Source organism: Lygodium microphyllum, chromosome 22 (assembly GCF_053477565.2).
Source record: "Lygodium microphyllum isolate KBCC chromosome 22, Lygodium_microphyllum_v1.1.10, whole genome shotgun sequence".
Taxonomy (NCBI): domain Eukaryota; kingdom Viridiplantae; phylum Streptophyta; class Polypodiopsida; order Schizaeales; family Lygodiaceae; genus Lygodium; species Lygodium microphyllum.
The window spans coordinates 61413117-61433037 of record NC_141156.1 but is presented as its reverse complement, the minus strand read 5'-3'; positions in this window follow the sequence as shown (position 1 = coordinate 61433037).

The window sequence follows — 19921 nt, the reverse complement described above, 5'->3', positions numbered from 1 at the left end:
ATACTGGAATGCATCTTGAAAAATAGCCGGCCACCAATATCCCACTCTCAAGGCTTTTTGCGCAGTGAGCCTTCCAGAAAAATGACCTCCGCAAGTTGAGTCATGGCATTCTGCCAAGATAAATGGAACCTCGTCAAGCATGACGCATCGGCGATAAATATCATCAACCCCTTGTCTATACAACGTACCTACGATTACTATGAATTTCAAAGCTTGCTACTTGATCTTTCGCTTCTCTGACCTTGATAGGCTAGCTCCAATCTCTCCCGTAGATTAATAATGTGTTATTGTTGCATACCAAGAGGGAATGAGTGCCATATCGAACTTGAACAATGCTTCCCAATCACTGCCCTCAGCCAAATCTTCCTCCAAAGTTGACAAGGCACTCCTCCACAATGCCCTGCAGCCTGGGTGGCTTGCTCTTAACCTCGTAGTCAAATTCCTGCAAAGTGATCAGCCACTTTGCCAACCAATCAGGCAGTTGCATCTTATTCATCAGCAACCGTAACCTTTCCGCCTTCATGTATAGGACAACCTTCTCATAGAGGATATAATGCTTGAATTTCTTGGTGGTGGCGAAAACCATTGCCAGGCACAACTTTTCCATATATGTGTAATTAATTTTGAACGCACCTAGATTCCAACTGGAAAAAGCGATTGGGTGATACCATTTCTCTTCCCATATCTGCGCTAAACAGTAACTAATGTTGTACATGGTAGCTGTCGAAAAAATATAGAACATCTCGCCCCTCTTAGGTGCTTTCAGCATAGGTGCTCTTGTGAATTCTTTCTTTACATCTTCGAATGCTACCTTACAAGGGTCACTCCATGCAAACATGTAGTTGAAGGACAATAAATTTGTTAGTGGCAATGTTCTCTCTGCCAAGGCATTTATGAACCATCGATAATATCCAACTGATGATAAGAAAGCTATGGACTTCTGTGGGAGTGTGCGGCGGACTACTTTGATCTTTTCAGGATCCGTCGCAATCCCCACTGAGCTGACTACATGGCCCAGCAGGAGTCCATAGGGTACGATGAATACGCACTTTCTCGGGTTGAGAGCTATGCATAATTGCCAGCAATGTTCGAAACATCTTCTCAAGATAATCATTTTCCTTTCTCGCACAGTATCTGCCCTTAAATCATCTATGAATACCTTCAGATCTTCAGGGGAAATATCCCCAAAGATTTTATTCGTCGTTCATTGCCACAAATCACACACATTGCATAGACCAAAGGCCATCACATGATATGCAAAGGTGCCAAAGATTGTAATGAACATCATTTTCAGCTTGTCCTCTTCTGCAATTGCCATATGATTATACCCTTAAAAATAGTTCATGAAAGAATATATATCCCTGCCCGCCAATTAATCCAGGATCTGGTCAATAAACGGAAATGGATAATAATCCTTAATCATCTGCTTATTGAGCTCTCTGAAGTCTACGCAAATCCATATTTGATTATTCTTTTTCTTTCTGATAACTACGGGCGAACACCATTTAGTATGTTGAACAGGAAATATCAAACCAGCACTTAGCAGTTTTTGTAACTCCTCAAATAGTCTATCCCTTAATTTGAAAGGCATATGCTTGACTTTTTGATGCACAGGCCGACAACCTTCCTTTAGCGGGATCGTATGGATGGCAAGACTAGGAGGGATACCTTCTAAGCTTGTTGCAACTCCAAGCGAAGAGCGACATAATCTTTCCGTTCCTTCGTACTGAGCATAGACCCTAATTTTATTGGCCATGCATCGTCTTGTGTGCTAAGGTCTAGCTCAATGACGTCTGCATCCCTTATCTGATCTTGAGCTTCCATCGGCTCATTTAGCATTATTTGATAAATATCTCCCATGGTAGATCCTTCCCTAGATTCATCACTTGATGACGTGCCACTAACGGATGCATCTTCTAATGTCTCCAATTCCATCGAGGATAAAGGAGCTCTCTCGCTCTGAGGAGATTCGGGGTAAGCATCAATTACGACTCGACTGGCACCTCGACCAAATATCAATTGACCGGCGAGTATATCAACTTGGCAGTCGAATTGTAGGATCCATGGCCTTCCTAGCAAGACCTCATAGCTAGGATGCCCTGCAAACCTAATCACCCTAAAGTCCAAAATGCATTCCACATTAGCCACTATCACATGAACTTTAGTGATGCAACCTTCAGGCTGTCTAAGACTGTCGTTTGCCATCCTAAGAATCGTGGAGGTATCTTTCAGGATTTCCAACCCAAGTCGCTCCATCAATTCCGAACTCATAATGTTAACAGAGGATCCCGTATCTATGATAGCATGATCCACCAATATTCCATCAATGTATGCCGCAATCCTCAAGCAATGCTTTTCAACATGCTCTAACCAGTCGTCTCCTACTCGCTCTATGCCCAAGGTTCCACGATATACCCACTATGTAGAATTTTTTTGAATTCTTTATGTATTCCTAGCAAAAGCTTAATCAACTGCAAGAGATTTACGTCTGGCTTAACTTCGCAAAGAGAACTCACTAGATCAAAATCTTGATAATTAGCCAAAGCCCTCTTTTCTTGCCAGACCATTCTCTCTTTTGGTCTTGGACCTGATTTTGGTGCCTCCTTCCTAGCTTTTACTTTCTTCCTGGGAAACTCCTTCTCCTTCTTAGCATCAACTTTACTCTCTACGGGTTTTAGAGGTCCGCCTTCTGCATTAGGGTTAAGGACTTGTGTCCCTTTATCATCTTGTTTAGGGTTTCTATCAATAGGCTTCACATTATCCTTGTCGTTGTCTCTACCCTTTTGACCTAGCGTAATAGCCCGTAAATTAGCAACTTCCGTGCCATTGACACGTACAGCCTTGATAAGGCTGACTCCACTGCCACTAGGCAGCTCTTCTATAGTCACTTTTTCCCTCTGAAGGATTTGCTTAGGCCCATCATCTTGCTCGAGATTATTCCCTTGCGCACGATGGTTGATTGGACCTGGCTGTCTACTACCCTCCTGGAGGGAGCTAATCTTACTCCAATAGGTGGCAGCTAAGTGGTTGAACTTCCTGCAAATGTCACATTTAACGTTTGGGCAATTGCACGGATAATGCTGACCGCCACACCACTTACAGAAAAATCTTGAGGGTGCACCCTCGTCAGGGCATCTACTCCCCATTAGGTTTTGCTACTTCTTTAGGAAGTTAACGTCAACAGCTATCTGCCAATATTTCTCAGAGATCATGTCCATGTAGTGCTTCATCGTGTCCTTGACTTCACCAAGGACATTTGACAAACTCGACTCATACCCCTGATCATCCACCCATTGGTCCATTGGCTGCACAATTTGATGAGGCATTGCTTGCATTGATTTTGCTGACCCATAGGGACGGGGTTAGGGTTGACCTCTTGGGTTCCCATGTTGGGAGCTATCTGACTAGCCGTAGGCTTCATCACGTTGGGAGGAGCTGGCAACATAGGGATAGTTTGAGCCATGCTTCCTCTCCCATTAGGGTTACTCATAGGTACCCCCCCGATTTCCAACTGCCAACGGTAGATTTCCTCCGGGACCTAAACCCGCATTGGCATTTACGCGAGAGGAATAGGTGGCTTGCAACCGTGATTCTATCTCTTCTGCTCGGGTGATGCCAGTGTCTATATCATTAAGGGTGACACTACTCAACTGAACTTGGATATTAAAATCCAATCCGTGCAAGAAATACTGCAGCTAAGCTACTGGAGGGATAGGGATATAAGGTTGTAACTTGCGAAACACCTCCTTTAATTTCTTAGCATACGCTTTCACATTCTCATGCATCTCCTAGTGGGTTATGTTCAGAATCCTCAACCAATATTGGCTGCCTCTTTCAGGATCTTACTCTCATTGGAAGGCTTCATAAAATAGGTGAATTGTGGTTATGGTTCTAGCCTCTAGGCTATGATAGGACATTGCAGCCCGTCCTTTTAACGTCATGTTAAAAAACATCATGAGGCATCCCTCATCCTGGATACGACAATTAAACATAAGCTTTTGGAATATGCAGATATGAAGTTTGGCATCCTTTTGTGCTAACCCATTAAAGATGGGCAAAGGAAACCCTAAATCGGGTAGATCTGCCATCCCTGTTGGGATCGCAATAGGCTGGGCCATTATCACCAGTAGATTTACAAACAGATTCTGGACTAGCGGGATTACAACCCCACTCGAAGTGGGATTACTCACCGACGGAGAAGAAGTACTTGGGCTTCCTCCCACACTCGAAGGACTACTTATAGCACTTGGGTTGCTAAGACACTGCCTCTTATGCATATTGGACTGCTCTTTGAGGAGAATAGCATCTTGAAATCTCAGCCCGCTGTCTAGCCCTCTCAGCACATTCTTGTTTTTGAATTTCGGCTTGACGGTCCTTATCAAATGACATAAACTGACTAATTGGTCCCTAAAGACCCTAGATTCGAGGACCACCACTTTTAAGTGGCTCCTGGCAAACGTACCACTCATGGGACCCAAAATGGGCCGACATTGGCTAAGGCACTAGTCGGACCTTATACACACAACAGACAACCCCACCACACGGCCTCGCGGGCTAGGAACGTCTGTCGAGGGACACGCTATCCTAGACACTAATCACTACGTGTTTATAGTCTGTAGTCCTCCCTTTCCCATCTCCTCAGAGGGAGATCACATACATATCAACGGCAATAAATGCCATGTATCACAGACACAGGAATAGACACAGGAGGCACCCCATTGGCTGATTGCTGTGGCCCCATTGCAGCTCTCCTACATCTTGGGGATTGGCCCCTCGATGCGCTGCTTCCACATATAGACACATTCGAAACAAACTCCCCTCTTGGTGCCAATATATTTATCGTTCCAAGAATGCACCGATCCTCACTTATCTGTCCCCTTGGACCCACCGTCTAGACCTACAGCCGGGTTGCTCACTCTCTCTACGTTGGTGAAGTCCTAAGGAAACAAAGTGTTGTGCATCCACGAGCTTGCGATGATAGGTAAAAGAGGCAGTTTCATGTGTATTCCTCATAAAATAAGCAGTAAATACACACTAAAACAATAAAGGGGGATAAACTGAGGCAAAACCTCATGCTTTATCCTCATTATACACTCACAGACACATCCTTAATTTTCCATAAATTTATTTCATCGTTCTCTAATTTTTCCCCTTTTAAAATGTATTTTTTCCTTTTTCTATCATTTTTTCTTATTTATTATTAATAAAATGGAAAAAAAATAGCATTATTTTAGAGCTATGACTCTTGATTCTCAGAATAGCAAAAATGTAGATTTTGTTGGCGTTTTGTTTCATATTTATCCGATCTGAAGCCTAAAACCCCCATTTTCCCTCTACAAACCATACTTTTTAGGATTTGGCCAATTAATTTCCACGGTTTGGGTGTATATTTTCTGATTTTTTTAATTATACAAATAGGAAACTAGTAGCAAACAACATTTCCATCAATTTTCAGCCCATAAGAACATTGTTAACCCTATCAAATGTGGAAAAATAGCCATTTTCTTTGTAAAAATGCCATTACTGTGTATTTTTTTTATTGTTTCGGGTTTGGAAACTTGTTGTGGGTCTACAAAACAGGCTCCCTGCAGCTCCCTGCAGCACATGCTGAAGCATGAAGAGGAAGATGGGGGGGTGGCCCCTTGAAAAGGCACCCCCTCTCATCTCTCACTTGGACACCTTTCCAATTTTTTGTTATCTTCCCCCTCCGGCCTCTGATTCAGCCTTTGTAAATTTCTATGTGTCTGGCTCAACGTTCCTCACTACTCGACAGTTCCCAGCATTCCGTCTAGCAACCAAAAAATTTATGAAAAATCCAAAACCGCTGCTTGAGTTTCCTTCAAGGCGCTTTTGGAAACCGTGTTTTGCTTGTTGCTTAAAATCATCCTAGCTGCGGCTGCCGCCTTCGACAAAGCATATTTTCCCCCTAAATTTCGAAATTTTTTGGAAATTTTTAAGTACATTTCCTGCCTTAAATCTAGCTCTCACCTACATATAGAACTCAGAAGATGAATGAGTTCTTCAAGTTGAAATAGTTGGGCATGTCTCTAGAGGCGTACTGCTTGAGATTTGTCTCCTTGCTAAAATACGCCCCAACAATGAGTATTCCCCAACAAGTCTTGAAGTTCTATGATGGGCTAAACCCACCAATGAACACTCGGTTGGAATCAATGAATCCTTCTAATTTACAAGAGGCATTGATTAGAGCACGTTCTATTGCCCAAGAAGTCCAGCCGAAGTCTAGGAATAACAGGCCCTGGTCTCACAAAGACCAGAATCTAGGAATTTTTAAAGCTCAATTTAAAAGGACACAAGGATAGAGTCAAGGCTAATGGAAGAAGCTGAGGGCAAATGCAATCAGCAACTTTGTCTCCACTCAAAGAAGTCACCAAAGCCTGCGATGTTTTCACTGCAATGCACCTGGGCACTTCAAAAGGGAATGCCCCAAACTTGGTGAAGATCGTCATCAAGGAAAATTCAATGGCCAAGCCAGAGCTACCCGTGGCCACGGTCGTGCAGTAATGGGAAGCGAAAAAACTTCCGATATCTCCACTAAGGGAATCAACGAAGAAGAAGTCATTTCCATGGAAGCTCAGATTGAGAGGACACCCGTTCATGCCGCTCTCCATAAAAAGGGGTCATAACTAACAATTATCGATGATCCAAACACCATCAAATTACCAAGGTAAGAAATTCAAAACCCTGATTGACTGTGGCAGCACTCATTCTTTCATTTCACTAGCTTGTGCAAGAAGTTTAGGGATAGCCACTGTAGCTGCACCTACTTTGCTTGTCGTACTAGCAAAATGGGCAAGAAATCACTTGCACTAGACAAATTGCTAAGATGGAATTCCTATTCGAAAACAAGGCCACATTTGTTAAGTTCAAGGTAATGAATCTAGGAGTCCATGATTGCCTACTCAGGATGGATTGTGGCTAATCCCCAATGATGCTCACATCCATTATGGAAAAGGACAAGTCTCCTTTTGTAATCCTAAAGGTGAGCTAGTTACAACACAAGGAGAAGCATGTAAAACAAAGATCCAGCTAGCTAAGGCAATGCGAATAGTTCAAGGAATAAGAAAAGGATTACCCGTCTATTTGATCAAGGTAAACAAACTGGAATAGGTAGAGGACTCAAGTGAAGAACCATCATGGGTAAAAGAGTATGTGTATGTGTTCCCAAAAGAAATGGTAGAACCATCATGGCTAAAAGAGTATGCGTATATGTTCCCAAAAGAAATGGTTGAATTGCCACCACCTAGGGATGTGGATCATGAGATTAAGCTAATATCAGAAGCTGCACCAGTCGCAAAAAGGCCCTACAAGATGTCCATTCTTGAAGCTATTAAGTTAAAGGAACAACTCAAATAGCTATTGGACCAAGAATACATACGCCCCAGCAGTTCTCCTTGGGGGGCTCCAGTCTTGTTCCAAAAGAAGAAGGATGGTACACTTCACCTTTGCATCAAATATAGAGGCCTGAACCAAGTAACCATAAAAAATGAATACCCCATTCCAAGGATAGACGAGTTTCTTGATCGATTGTAGGGAGCAAAAATCATCTCCAAGATTGATTTGAGGTCAAGATACTACCAGATTCGCGTCAAGGAAGAGGATATTCCTAAGACGGCATTCAATACCAGATATGGTCATTTTGAATGCATAGTAATGTCTTTTGGATTGACAAATGCCCCTACCACCTTTAACAGACTAATGCATGACATTTTTATACCATATCTCGATGATTTTGTACTTTTCTTCTTTGATGACATCTTGGTTTATTCCAAGGAAGAGGAGGATCATGAATCCCAAGTTTGCATCGTCCTTGAGACTATGAGGACTCATAAGCTCTATGCTAGGAAGAAAAAGTGTGCCTTTCTCAAGAGGCACATCAAATATCTTGGATTTATTGTGTCAAATGAAGGAATCTTTGTAGATTCTACAAAGGTTAAGGATGCCCAAGAGTGGCATTTGCCAACTAGTGTTAAAGAAGTGCGTAGCTTTCTTGGATTAACAAGTTGATACATGATCTTCATTAAGGACTATGCCTTAATCGCAGCACCCCTCACAAATTTGCTGAAAAAGCAAGTTGCCATAGTGTGGATGCCCACCAAACAATGAAGTTTTGATCAACTCAAGCATAGCTTAGTGACAGCACCAATTCCGAAACTCCGTGACTTGAGCAAGGAATTTGAAGTTGTTGTGGATGCTAGATCACTTACACTAGGCTGTGTACTAGTGCAAGAAGGTCATCCTATATTATATTCTTCGAGAAAGCTAAAAACTCATGAAAGGAATTATGCTACCCATGACCTCGAGCTATTACCAATTATTCATGCTCTCAAGCTTTGGCGCCACAATTTTCTTGGCAATAAGTTCACTTTGGTCTCATGGACCATAAGAGCCTTAAATGGAACTTCACCCTGACTGACCTCAATATGAGGCAACATCGTTGGATTGAGGTTCTTCAAGAATATGACTTGAGATCAGGTATCAGCCCAGCAAAGAGAATGTAGTAATTGATCCCTTAAGTCACAAAGCATTCCTCAATTCTCTTATTTTGAAGGAACCCTCATGTCAAGAATTGCGTGGTGGGGGGACTTGCTTGAGCTGCTGCACCAAACACACATTGCATACACAAGAGGAAGCTTACTCAAGAACACAAGAAGAGAGATGGAGGCCAAAACGTTTTCTTGCTGGTTTCTTATTCTTCTTCCACATGCTATACAATGTACACAAAGTATAGATAAGATACAACATAAAGAAAAGTGGCCTACTAAGTCAAACAGTGCGTAACCGACTACACTAATCGACTGGTGCTATGTCTTTACCAACTTTAGGTAGGTGTAATAAACTAAATATAATAAGTGATAAGTCAATGGCCATGTGAGTATCATAATGACCACCAACATGCTAAGTGTAGACGTGTGGACCCATCTAGCCAGGCGGTCCATCATCACTGTCTGCACGTGTTGAGCTTGCCATCTCAACACCTCAATCGCAAAATCATTAGCAACTATGGTGTCAATGCTTAGCAACCCTATCCTTGAATTAGCTAAGGAGGAAGCTAGCCATGACCCAAAATATCTAAAGATGATGAAGGAGGTTTGGGAGAAGGACCAAAACCCTAGACTTAAGGTCAAGTATCAAGATTTTTCTGTCAATGAGGGACTTATCTATTTTCGGACAAGATTATGCATACCCTCAAGCAAGAAACTCAAACTGAGAATACTTTGGGAAGCACATGACTCCCCCTTTTTAGGCCATCTCGCATATGTCAAGACCCTCAACACAGTCAGAAAGAGCTACCAAAGCTTAAGGGAGATGTGCTCAAATATGTCACGGAATGTTTGTCTTGCCAGTGCATTAAGGCAGAATATGTCAAGATGCCTGGGAAGCTGCAACCTCTTGACATTCCCCAAATGAAGTAGAAATTTATCAGCATGGACTTTGTTTTTGGGTTTCTCTCAGTTCAAGGAGGATATGATTTAATTATGGTTATAGTAGACATACTCACTGCTCAGCAAGGCTCGTGTAAGTTACTCATGAATATGTGTGCATCAGGTGGGGTCAAAGTAATTTATTTTTAAAATACCATTTTTATATATTTTTTGCATACAAAAGGGTATAATATAAGGGGATTATTTATGGATTGAATAGAAAATAGTCATGTTTTATTTATGAAAATTTCACAGAAAATGATATTTATAAATAGGCCCTTGAACGCATGTGATGTAGAGGATATACATATAGTAACTTCCCCTAGCACCAAGGTTGCGCACCTCATTCTAGTCAAGAAAAACTATAAAGCTTCAGATATTGCTAAATTGTTCATCAAGGAGATATTCAGACTCCATGGGTTGGCTAGAAGGATCATTAGTGACTGTGATTCCCTCTTCACATCTCACTTCTGGAGAGGGATATTCAAGGCCATTGGGACTCAACTCTATTTCAATACAGCCTGTCACCCTCAAACTAATGGTCAAACGGAGAGGGTCAACCAAGTCATTGAAGATATCCTTAGAGTATATTGATGTCGTGAACTGAGGAAGTGGATCCAATATCTATCATTGGTAGAGTTCACTTATAATGCTTCCTACCAACAAAGCATTCAAATGACACATTTTCATGCATTGTATGGGCATGATTGCCGTACTCCATTGAACTTTTCATACCCTACCTTAAGGGATGAGTAGGTCAAGGCCATCAGACAAGACATTAGAGTCGCCAAGGATAGGCAGAAAGCTTATGCAGATCTAAATAGACAAGAGCAACTCTTCAATGAGGAAGATATGGTTTTTAATCCTGTACGACCCAAAAAGAGTTCCTTATCATTGGGAGAATTTCAGAAACTGAGTCCAAGGTATTGCGGACCCTTCAAGATCCTCAAGTGCCTAGGGCCCAATGGCTACAAACTCCAACTCCCTGAGAACGTAAAGGTTCACAATGTATTCCAGGTTAGCCTACTAAAGAAATATGTATCCAATCTTAGCCATGTGCTCAATGATCGACAAGTTGTAATGCCAAGCCAAGGAGTCCTTGAGCTCTGGCCAGATAGAATCCTAGACATTCAAGAAAACAAATTGAGGAGTAGGACCCTCAAAGAGTACCTCATCCAATGGAAGGACTATCCAAAATAAGATTCCACATGGATTGACGAGAGTACTCTCAACCAACAATACCCCCAATTCCTTTCGAGATGAGGACATATCGATTCCTTAAGGGGGGAAGGACGTAATATTTTCATAGGGCCGTGAGACCCCCCCTTAAAACCAAAATAAAATGAATTTATTTTTCATCACCCCCTGTCAGCGTAGCCAGTTGGCGGAGGGAGGGGGAGGTGAACTTATAGTCGACGAGGTTGAGGGACAAGACGAACCATGAGTCGACGGGCAGTCAGAGACGAGGCAATGAAGATGAAGATAACGATGAAGAAGATAATCAAGCGATGGATGATAACAACGATGGGGAGGAGGGGCACACATGTGCCACCTCCAACCCCCCACTATCCCTCTTTCTCACCCTTGAAATCACAGGCTGCAAGGTGGGGGGGCCATTCTAGCCGCCTGGGTAAATACAAAGGGAGGGGGCCCCTTGTCAACGCCCCCCCCCATAATACCCTTCTTTCACCCCCCTATAAACCCCCCCCCCTTCCCCCCTCCCCATTAAGCAAGGTAGGATAATTTTCTTCTGTTTTCCCCCAGTTGTTGTTTTGAGAGAGAGAGAGAGAGAGAGAGAGGGAAGGGAAACTTAGACTAAGAGAGGAAGGGAGAGAGAGAGAGAGAGAGAGAAGAGACTCAAGGGCAATTCCTTTCTTGCATGAAGCTTCAAGAACCTTCTCTCCCCACCACTATTTCCTGACATCTCTCCATCAACTACCTCTGGTTGACAAAAAGATTGTGAAGGCAAAGGTTAGGCATAGGGAACTCCGACACAAAGGAGTGCTGTGAGAGAGTGAAGGCCGTATTCCAAGCTCCAAAATGTCCCCGAAGTGCAAACTCTCCCAAGTAGCCGAAAAATCCGCAACCATGGAAGGAGAATCGAGCAAGGATGTCACCGCTAACACGAATGGGTTTTTGGGTTTAAATGCTAATTGGACACTCCAAAACCAGGTACTATTACGATGTCTAGTCCTATGAACAAAATAGTAAAGCATAATCATTGTAAAAAGAAATCATACTTTTGCATCACACAAATTACTTAACTACAAAAGTAGTTGTAAAGGCTTAATGACCATGATTTGCCACGAATCGATTAAGCATTTATGGGTTGTTGCGGTACTAAGATGAGTATTAGACTTGAATTTTTGCAAGTGCATCTCAAGTTGCCAATGTATATAAATATACAGTGTAAGTGATTGCATCCTATAGACCATTAGAATGAATTAACTCGTGATTACATTAGGCATGACGAATTCATGTACCTTGCATAAAGAAAAGTATAAGTCACAATTCATGAATTGCATAAGTTCATTGGGATGAACTTTCGAGAACGAAAGCTCCGCATTGCATCATCAACTCAGGAAAGACTTGCATATGGACTTGCATAGCATTATGGATAGTTTGGGTTGCACTACATAATAGGGATTCATCTTAAAATATAGATTTAAGATGCACATGTGAATTGCTAAGCTTAATTGCAAGAGGCAGTTCGATAAATGAAACCCTACATGATAAGTAAGGCTAGGGTCTAACTTGACTCAGTTAGGGTTTAGTTGTAAATAATTCAAACTATTGTTACGATCATATGTTGCCTTAAAGTCAAGTAAACATGTTCTTTGGTTTCTATCCTAGCAACTAGCTGCAATGAGTCCAAAACACACTTGGGGATATCATTTTTAAAATATGATGCAACTCGAATCCAATACAAGAAAACTTGAATGTCGTATCCATGGGAAAGAACGACCATTTGCCACGTGACATTCAATGCTTGCAACTATTTAAGGGTTGCAAAAGGGCTTAGTTTACTCTTGACTTGTGAGAGGAATGAACAAAAGTTCTTGTTATCTTGAGGGAATGAAACACTAGGGTAAACTTAGAAACCCCGATAAAGTTCTAAGGCAAGAAAATGGTTACCAACTTACCAATTGAACTCCTAGTTTGAGTCATCTAAGACATATGACCTTAAGATAAGAACCTTGGACTAAAGGTTAGAAAATTAGGGGAACTACCATCCAAAACTTTATTGGATATAGATCTAATAGCGTAATTGCTCGGTTCTATCACATAGGATTGAGGTCGGAATGAGGATATCCTCTCTCCCTCAGAAGGTTATGGAAGTTGATATCAAGGCCAAAAAAATCCCAAAAAGGGGTGAACACTAAGGGTTAAAAAATAGGAACTCCACCTTAGTAGATGTCCTGAGCACTTGCCTTCATTATTATATGTGCTTGTAAATTTAGGGACACCGTCTATGAAAGGATTGTGTGACTCCAAACTCACAAAAGAAATTGGAATAATGAATCAAGTTGAATTCATGGAGGGTGCACCAAACCACCCCCAACTGGCCGCCAACCCTATCCAAGGGGGTTCTAAATAACTTTGAAGGGAACGTGGACCAAACCTGCCACGAGAGGTCTCTCCATGGGTTAATTTGAACATAGGAGGGTGTCAAGATGCTGGGGGGGCTCTGGATGTAAATTCCTTACCTTCGGGTCCTACTCAAACGATCTACGTGACTGGATTCTTGAGGCCTTGTTACTAGTGCAAGGGCAAAAACTTGGAAGAAATAAGATGCAACCTCATGGATTGCAGAAATCATCCTTTTTGGATAAGACTTGTAGCTTAGTTAAAATGTTAATATAAAGTTTTCTTCCAAGGAAGCTGCCTGAACTGTTTTCATGTCCGTAAAAGGCTTAATTAAGGAATCTGATATTAAATGTCACTCATAAATGTGATAGGACCTAATTAAATAACTAAAGAAGGCCTATTGAGGGAAGTGAGTGGGCGGAACCCCCGACAGGTCTGTCCTATGGCGGCTAGGTGGTCCAAGAGAACTGGGAGGTTTCTCACAAGGTTTTACAATCGTTTGACCCTCTGGTATTGCTAGGTTGAAACCCGATTCATGCCGTTTTAGGGGACCAGAATGGAACTATGCTCTATGGGCAAAGAGGTTGACCGGTGCATCTCTCTTGTTTCCCATTCTCTTTGAACCTGAAGCAGCATGGATCTGCTTTGGCTTGGGTATCTACGCATAAAGTAGGATGTCAAGGACCCTAACGCTAGAACATTGTCAGGAGATCTTGACCACTAGAAACCAAGATTTCAAGTTGATCCTAGTGGGTTTGGTCGTGAACGTTCCGTTGCAAGGTGGACTGAGGAAAGCCTAGGTGAAAAACCTTGTAACATTCCATGGGAGTGCCGAGCGGCACCACTTAGATTCGTCTCTCGATGGATAGCTAAAAATGTGCTTGGACAGCCGAGGTGGGCACGTTACACTCTCCCTCATCTCATGTCTTCTTCTTCTCATCTCGTCTCTTCTCTTGTCTCACATGTGGCTATGGAGCATGGATCTTGGAGGTGGAGGCTTGAGGATGCTTGAGCTTGCATCACCAATCATGGAGCTACCGGTGTGTGCATGAGGGAGGAGGGTACTCAATCAGGCATCAAGGTAAGCTCATTACACTCATAGAGAGGGATAGTGTGTTAGCTATGTGAGAGGTAGCCATTAGTGCTCGGTTTGAAACGCTTGAAAGAATAAGCAATCCATGGGTCTTGGATGCGGATCGTGAGTTAGTAACATTTTGGTTTCATTGTCGGGACCAACAGATTTGAGCCTTGAGTGCTTGCATACTTTGAATCGAGCATTGAAGTAGGGTTTCACTCGTGAACCGATACTTGATATAGGTAGAAGATTTAGGCGCTTTGATATTCAAAACAAGTAAGTGTTTGGAGTTTTTTTTATGAGTAGACAAGTAAATTACTTTAGCCCGAGGATTACTTGTGATTTTTAATTGCATTTAGGTAGATTAGGACTAAGAACTTGTACAGAAATAGTAGGGTTTTGCTGCTATGAAACGGGAACAAAACAAGGAGAAGAAAATGAAAAAAATGAGTTTTGGGATTTAATGCATCCAAGACATGGAGTTGGAAGGTTAAAGATGGCTGGATAGGACCCTGATAGGACCCTAAAAGCCCAAAACCAATAGGGGAGAGCTTATTTTTGCACTTCAATGTGAGAGAGAGCTTGAGAGAGAGAGAGAGAGAGAGAGAGAGAGCTACATGTATAAAATAAATCAGGCGTGTTGATTTCAAGTCCATCTTCCATTTCGGGCACTTCCAGGCCTTCCTTGTGCTCTATTTTCTTGTTTTGGAAGATTACAGGTTATGCCATAAACCCTAGGGACCCCTGGTATCCATCGTGCGAGCATCTCTATTTGCGCCCACTGTGATTGGACAACCCCATCGGTCTCTGACTCCCAGAGTTGGACTAGTCGGATAGTTTAACTAGTAGAATCAAACTAGCCCATTCAACAGCCGATTGAACCATCGAATTAGATTGGTGCCAGTCAGATGACTTTCTATCCAATCAGACACCCCATTTGGACCACCTTTTTGACTAGTCAAACAACCCCTAATTGAACCAAACTTAAGAATTGGACCACTTTGGTCCGATCCAACACACCCAATTGGACTTGGACCGTTGTCAAGCATTTTTCTCAAAACTGAAAACCCCTAGTCAAACTATAGTTAGATTTGGTTTTTGTTAGCTTAGTTGTTTGTGTGATAGTTTGTGTTGTCATTTCGTAATTGGATTTATTGTGTTTGTCTAGCTTAGGATTTGTTTCTATCATTTTGTTTGGTTTTTTTAGTGTGAAACTTGATAGCCTTGGTCGAGCTTGATATTTTTTTGGACAGGTTGAAGTTGGAGTTTGCTAGTAGTTGCCAAACATTGTGAAACAAGTTTGTTTTCTTACCAAGACTCTAGCACATCATGGGAACTATGGGTTCACGAACACTTCATATTGCACTTGTTTGATTGCACTATACTCGGGGGTCATCTCCTGAATTGTTCAAATACTTCCATGCCATGGGTTGGGTTTATGCACATTTTGCACCATCATTGAACACTTGCACGGCATGAGGTCCGCTACAGCTATATGCAGTAAATCCTAGTTGCACATGCACATGAGAGAGCACCTATCATTGAGCACGCACTATTTTCTTGCGCACGATATTTGGGATGTTCATCACAAAGTTGGGAACCTTTGGATGAGTGTGTAAGGTGGTTGGGTGAGTTAGAGAATCGTGAAGGACGCCACCAATTGTGAGATGGGTTTGTTCTTATTTAGTCAACATCTTGAGGACCGTCATTTCTAAAGCAACGGTAAGATTATGGGTGGGTAGAGCGGAGATTGATATCTTTTCTTCCCGATGAGCGTTGAGAGGTGAGATTAAGGATTTAAATTAACAAGGAATTCTATTTGCATTATGCATGACGCACGAGTACATGTAGATAGGCTAGGCACAATTCCTTCAATGCATACATTATTTTTGTGTGTAGCATAGATTGATTGGTTGCATACCATGATCCAACATTGCATATTTTTTCAAATCATGAATGATTGGGTACGGAGTTCATTTCAAAAAACCATATTTCTGCTAGGGCACACTGCATAAAATCCAAGTTCATATCCAGAGAATATTTATTTGGAAGACTCAAGGATCGAAGGAAAAGATCGTAAGTTTTACATCGTCAATGATTATTTCTTGAAGAAAAAGAGGACATGTGTTGAAAGTGTGTGCAATTACAAGAATAATAGGCCAAGGAAGGGAATAAGTTGTCCAACAAAAGATAGAGAAAACTGATGTGATTTATAAAAATCTATTTTTTTTGCCTATTTTCTATGGATTTTTGCACTTTTGCCCACGCAAGCTTGTCGACCAATTGCATTCTGATCATTTTGAGTACCCGAACGACTATATTCAAAGTTCATATGACGCAGTTATGATCCAAACAAGTTGTAAACAGGCATAGGGCAGAAAAAACGAAAATAGTGAAAAGCAATAGAAAAGAAAAAGCCAAAAGTTGAAAGCAAAAAAGCCTAATGTATGTAAGAGTGAATGAAAAACAATATAAGGATGAGGAAGAGAAGAGCAAGGGGCCTTCCCCCTCAATTCCAATTGTATCTTGTGAGAGATATGAGAGGAGGGCCACATGCAAGAGCAAACTCTTGTTGTGCTAACTTGTGAAGTCGGAGAACTTGGAAGTTGAAGCACTAAGTGTCGGCCAAAGATTATCAAGGTACGAGATTTTTCATGTGGTTGGATTTATCTTCAAGATTGTTTTTTGAACGTTGTGTTGGGCTTGTGTGATGCTCTACCCACATTTGGGTTTTAAGTTGTTTCGTTTCGTGTGTGGCTTGTGGTGTTTGTCAAATATTTTTTTTTTAAAGGTGTGTTGTGCATCCAATAAAGTCAATTACCCGAATCGGCACTCCTTAATGTCTTGTTATCAGGTTGTGAGTGAGGCTTGCTCTTGATCACCACTCTTGTAACACCGTCTGACTCCTATCCGATTCTGGGATTTGAACCATCAAGGCATAACATAAAAATAGTGACAAATCACCCAACCTTTGACCACCAAACCCCGGAACCCCCCTAGATAAACGACCCGGCTTATGAAAGCCGAGAACATAGGAAATTGTGACCTATAGCCTAGAGGCAACCTCTAGAAGCCTAGTCGAGAGTCCAATGCCACTTAGAGCCAAAACCAACTCGTAAGCCCCAATTCCACCCTAACCAAGTAGAGAAGAGCAGTAAAGACCCTATACAATTATTAGGAATAACCATAGAACGTGCTTAGAGTCACATTAGGCTATGAATGAAAAAGGGAATAGCACGAGCTGCATTTTCCATTCTGCATTGGTATCCCACATTGATTTTATCACTTGAAGTGCACTAAAAAGCCGAAAGCATGATTTTGCAACATGCACTAAAGAGCACCACGTAGTGAGTGTAAATAATTTAAGAATTGGTAGCAATAAGAAGGGACGGACCTAGACTTAATAATCTAAAGGAACCCATGAGTAGGAGAAGACCCAAGACAAGACCCAAGACATAGATGAGTGCCGAAGACCCCCAATTCTAGGACCTTCAAAGACAGTAGAAGGGATCACAAGCCTATCAAGAATTGCGTGGTGGGGGGACTTGCTCAAGATGTTGCGCCGAACACACACAGAATGCACAAGGAGAAGCTCACTCAAGAGACAAGAAGAGAGATGGAGGCCAAAACGTTTTCTTGTTGATTTCTTCTTCTTCTTCCACACTCTTTACAATGTACACAAAGTATAGATAAGATACAACATAAAGGAAAGTGGCCTACTAAGTCAAATAATGCATAACCGACTACACTAGTCGACTGGCGCTATAACTATGCCAGCTGTAAATAGGTGTAACAACCTGAATATAATAAGTAATGAGTCAGTGGCCATGTGAGAGTCATAATGACCATTGACGTGCTAAGTGTAGACGTGTGGACCCATCTAACCAAGCGGTCCATCATCAATGTCCGCATATGTTGAGCTTGTCATCTCAACACTCCCCCTCAAGCTCAACTGCATCTCTGCAACTCCAAGTAAGCTTTGAAACTTTTGAAGCTTCTCTGTACCCAATGCCTTCATGAAGATGTCAGCTATCTGATCCTGTGTGCTAACATACACCAAGTCAATATCACCTTGCTAGTACCTTCTCTCTCACAAAGTGGTAGTGTACCTCAAAATGTTTTGTCCCAGCATGGAACACAGGGTTCCTAGCCAACTGTATATTACTCATGTTGTCACAATAAATGACAACTGGACCTTCCACCTGCACATCCAAATCAGCCATTAACTTTTGTAGCCATACTACCTCACATGCTGCAACAGCAGCACCTCTATACTCAGCCTCTATACTCGACAAAGCAACTGTAGATTGCTTTTTGCTACTCCAAGCAACTGCTGCACTACCAAGAGAGAACATGTATCCGCCGTTGGTAGATCTTCTATCAGACATACTAGCAGCCCAATCTGTATCTGTGTATCCAAACACCTCTACATCTATACTTGCCTCATAGAAAAGTCCATAATGTAATGTGGACTTCACATATCTCAATATGTGTCTGACTACATCCAAATGTGGCTTTCTAGGTACTTGCATAAACTGACTCACAAGACCAATAGCGTAGCTCAAGTCTGGCCTTGTAATGGTCATGTAGATCAAACTCCCCACTATCCTCCTGAACATAGTAGGGTCTTCTATCTCATCCCCAACATCAGCACTCAACTTTACATTCTGCTCCAACAGGACTGAAAGTGGTTTGCATACTGTCATACCATACTTGGACAACATATCCAAGCCATACTGTCTTTGGGACAGCCATATACCATCATCACATCTGATCACCTCAATACCAAGGAAGTACCTTAGCTCACCTAAATCCTTCATCTCAAACTTCTTCTTTAAAAAATCCTTGACTTCAACAATCCCACTATCACTATCACCTGTAATAATCAAGTCATCCACATAGATGACTATGATGACTGCATCTCCCTTTCTCACATAAAGTGAGTGATCAGTATCAGAAACATAAAAGCCAATATTGACAATATACTCTCTGATCTTGTCAGACCATGCTCTAGGTGCTTGCTTGAGCCCATAGAGCGCCTTCTTCAACCTTCACACATGCGTGGCATGCTCTAAATCTTCATAACCTGTTGGTTGATCCATATACACTTCTTCCTGCAAATCACCATGCAAGAAGGCATTCTTCACATCCATTTGCTACAACCTCCAACCTTTGGCTGCTGCCAAAGCAATCACACATCTGACAGTTGCCATCCTAGCAACTGGACTGAAGGTTTCTTCATAATCTATACCATATGTCTGGGCATAGCCTTTTGCCAACCAGCTTACTTTGTACCTACTAATAGAACCATCTGCATTGTGCTTAATCTTATAAATCCACTTACATCCAATAGCTTTCTTGCCCTTCGGCAATGATACTAGATCCCAAGTCTTATTGGCCTCTAATGCAGCCATCTCCTCTTCCATTGATGCATCCCAATAAGCATGACCAACAGCCTCCTCAAAACACGTGGGCTCAACATTCTCAACTAGTTTCGCCATATAAGCATAATGGTGAGCTGCATAACCTTCAAAACCAAATCTTTTAGCAGGATATCTAACCCTGCTAGATCTGCGTACCACCGGATCACTCAATGGAGCCTTTACATTATTATGAGCTCTCTATATACCTGGTGTCCTGAGAGAAGGAATACCAAGCTCATCATCTAAGCTCTCTAAGCCACTGGAGTCTCCATCAAGAACTGCATCAATGTCATCTAACACTTTATTATTTCATTTGTCTTTACCCATAGTGCTACTAGATGCACCTGAAGATGTAGAACTACTCCTTAGTCTCCTAGACCAAGGACTACCAG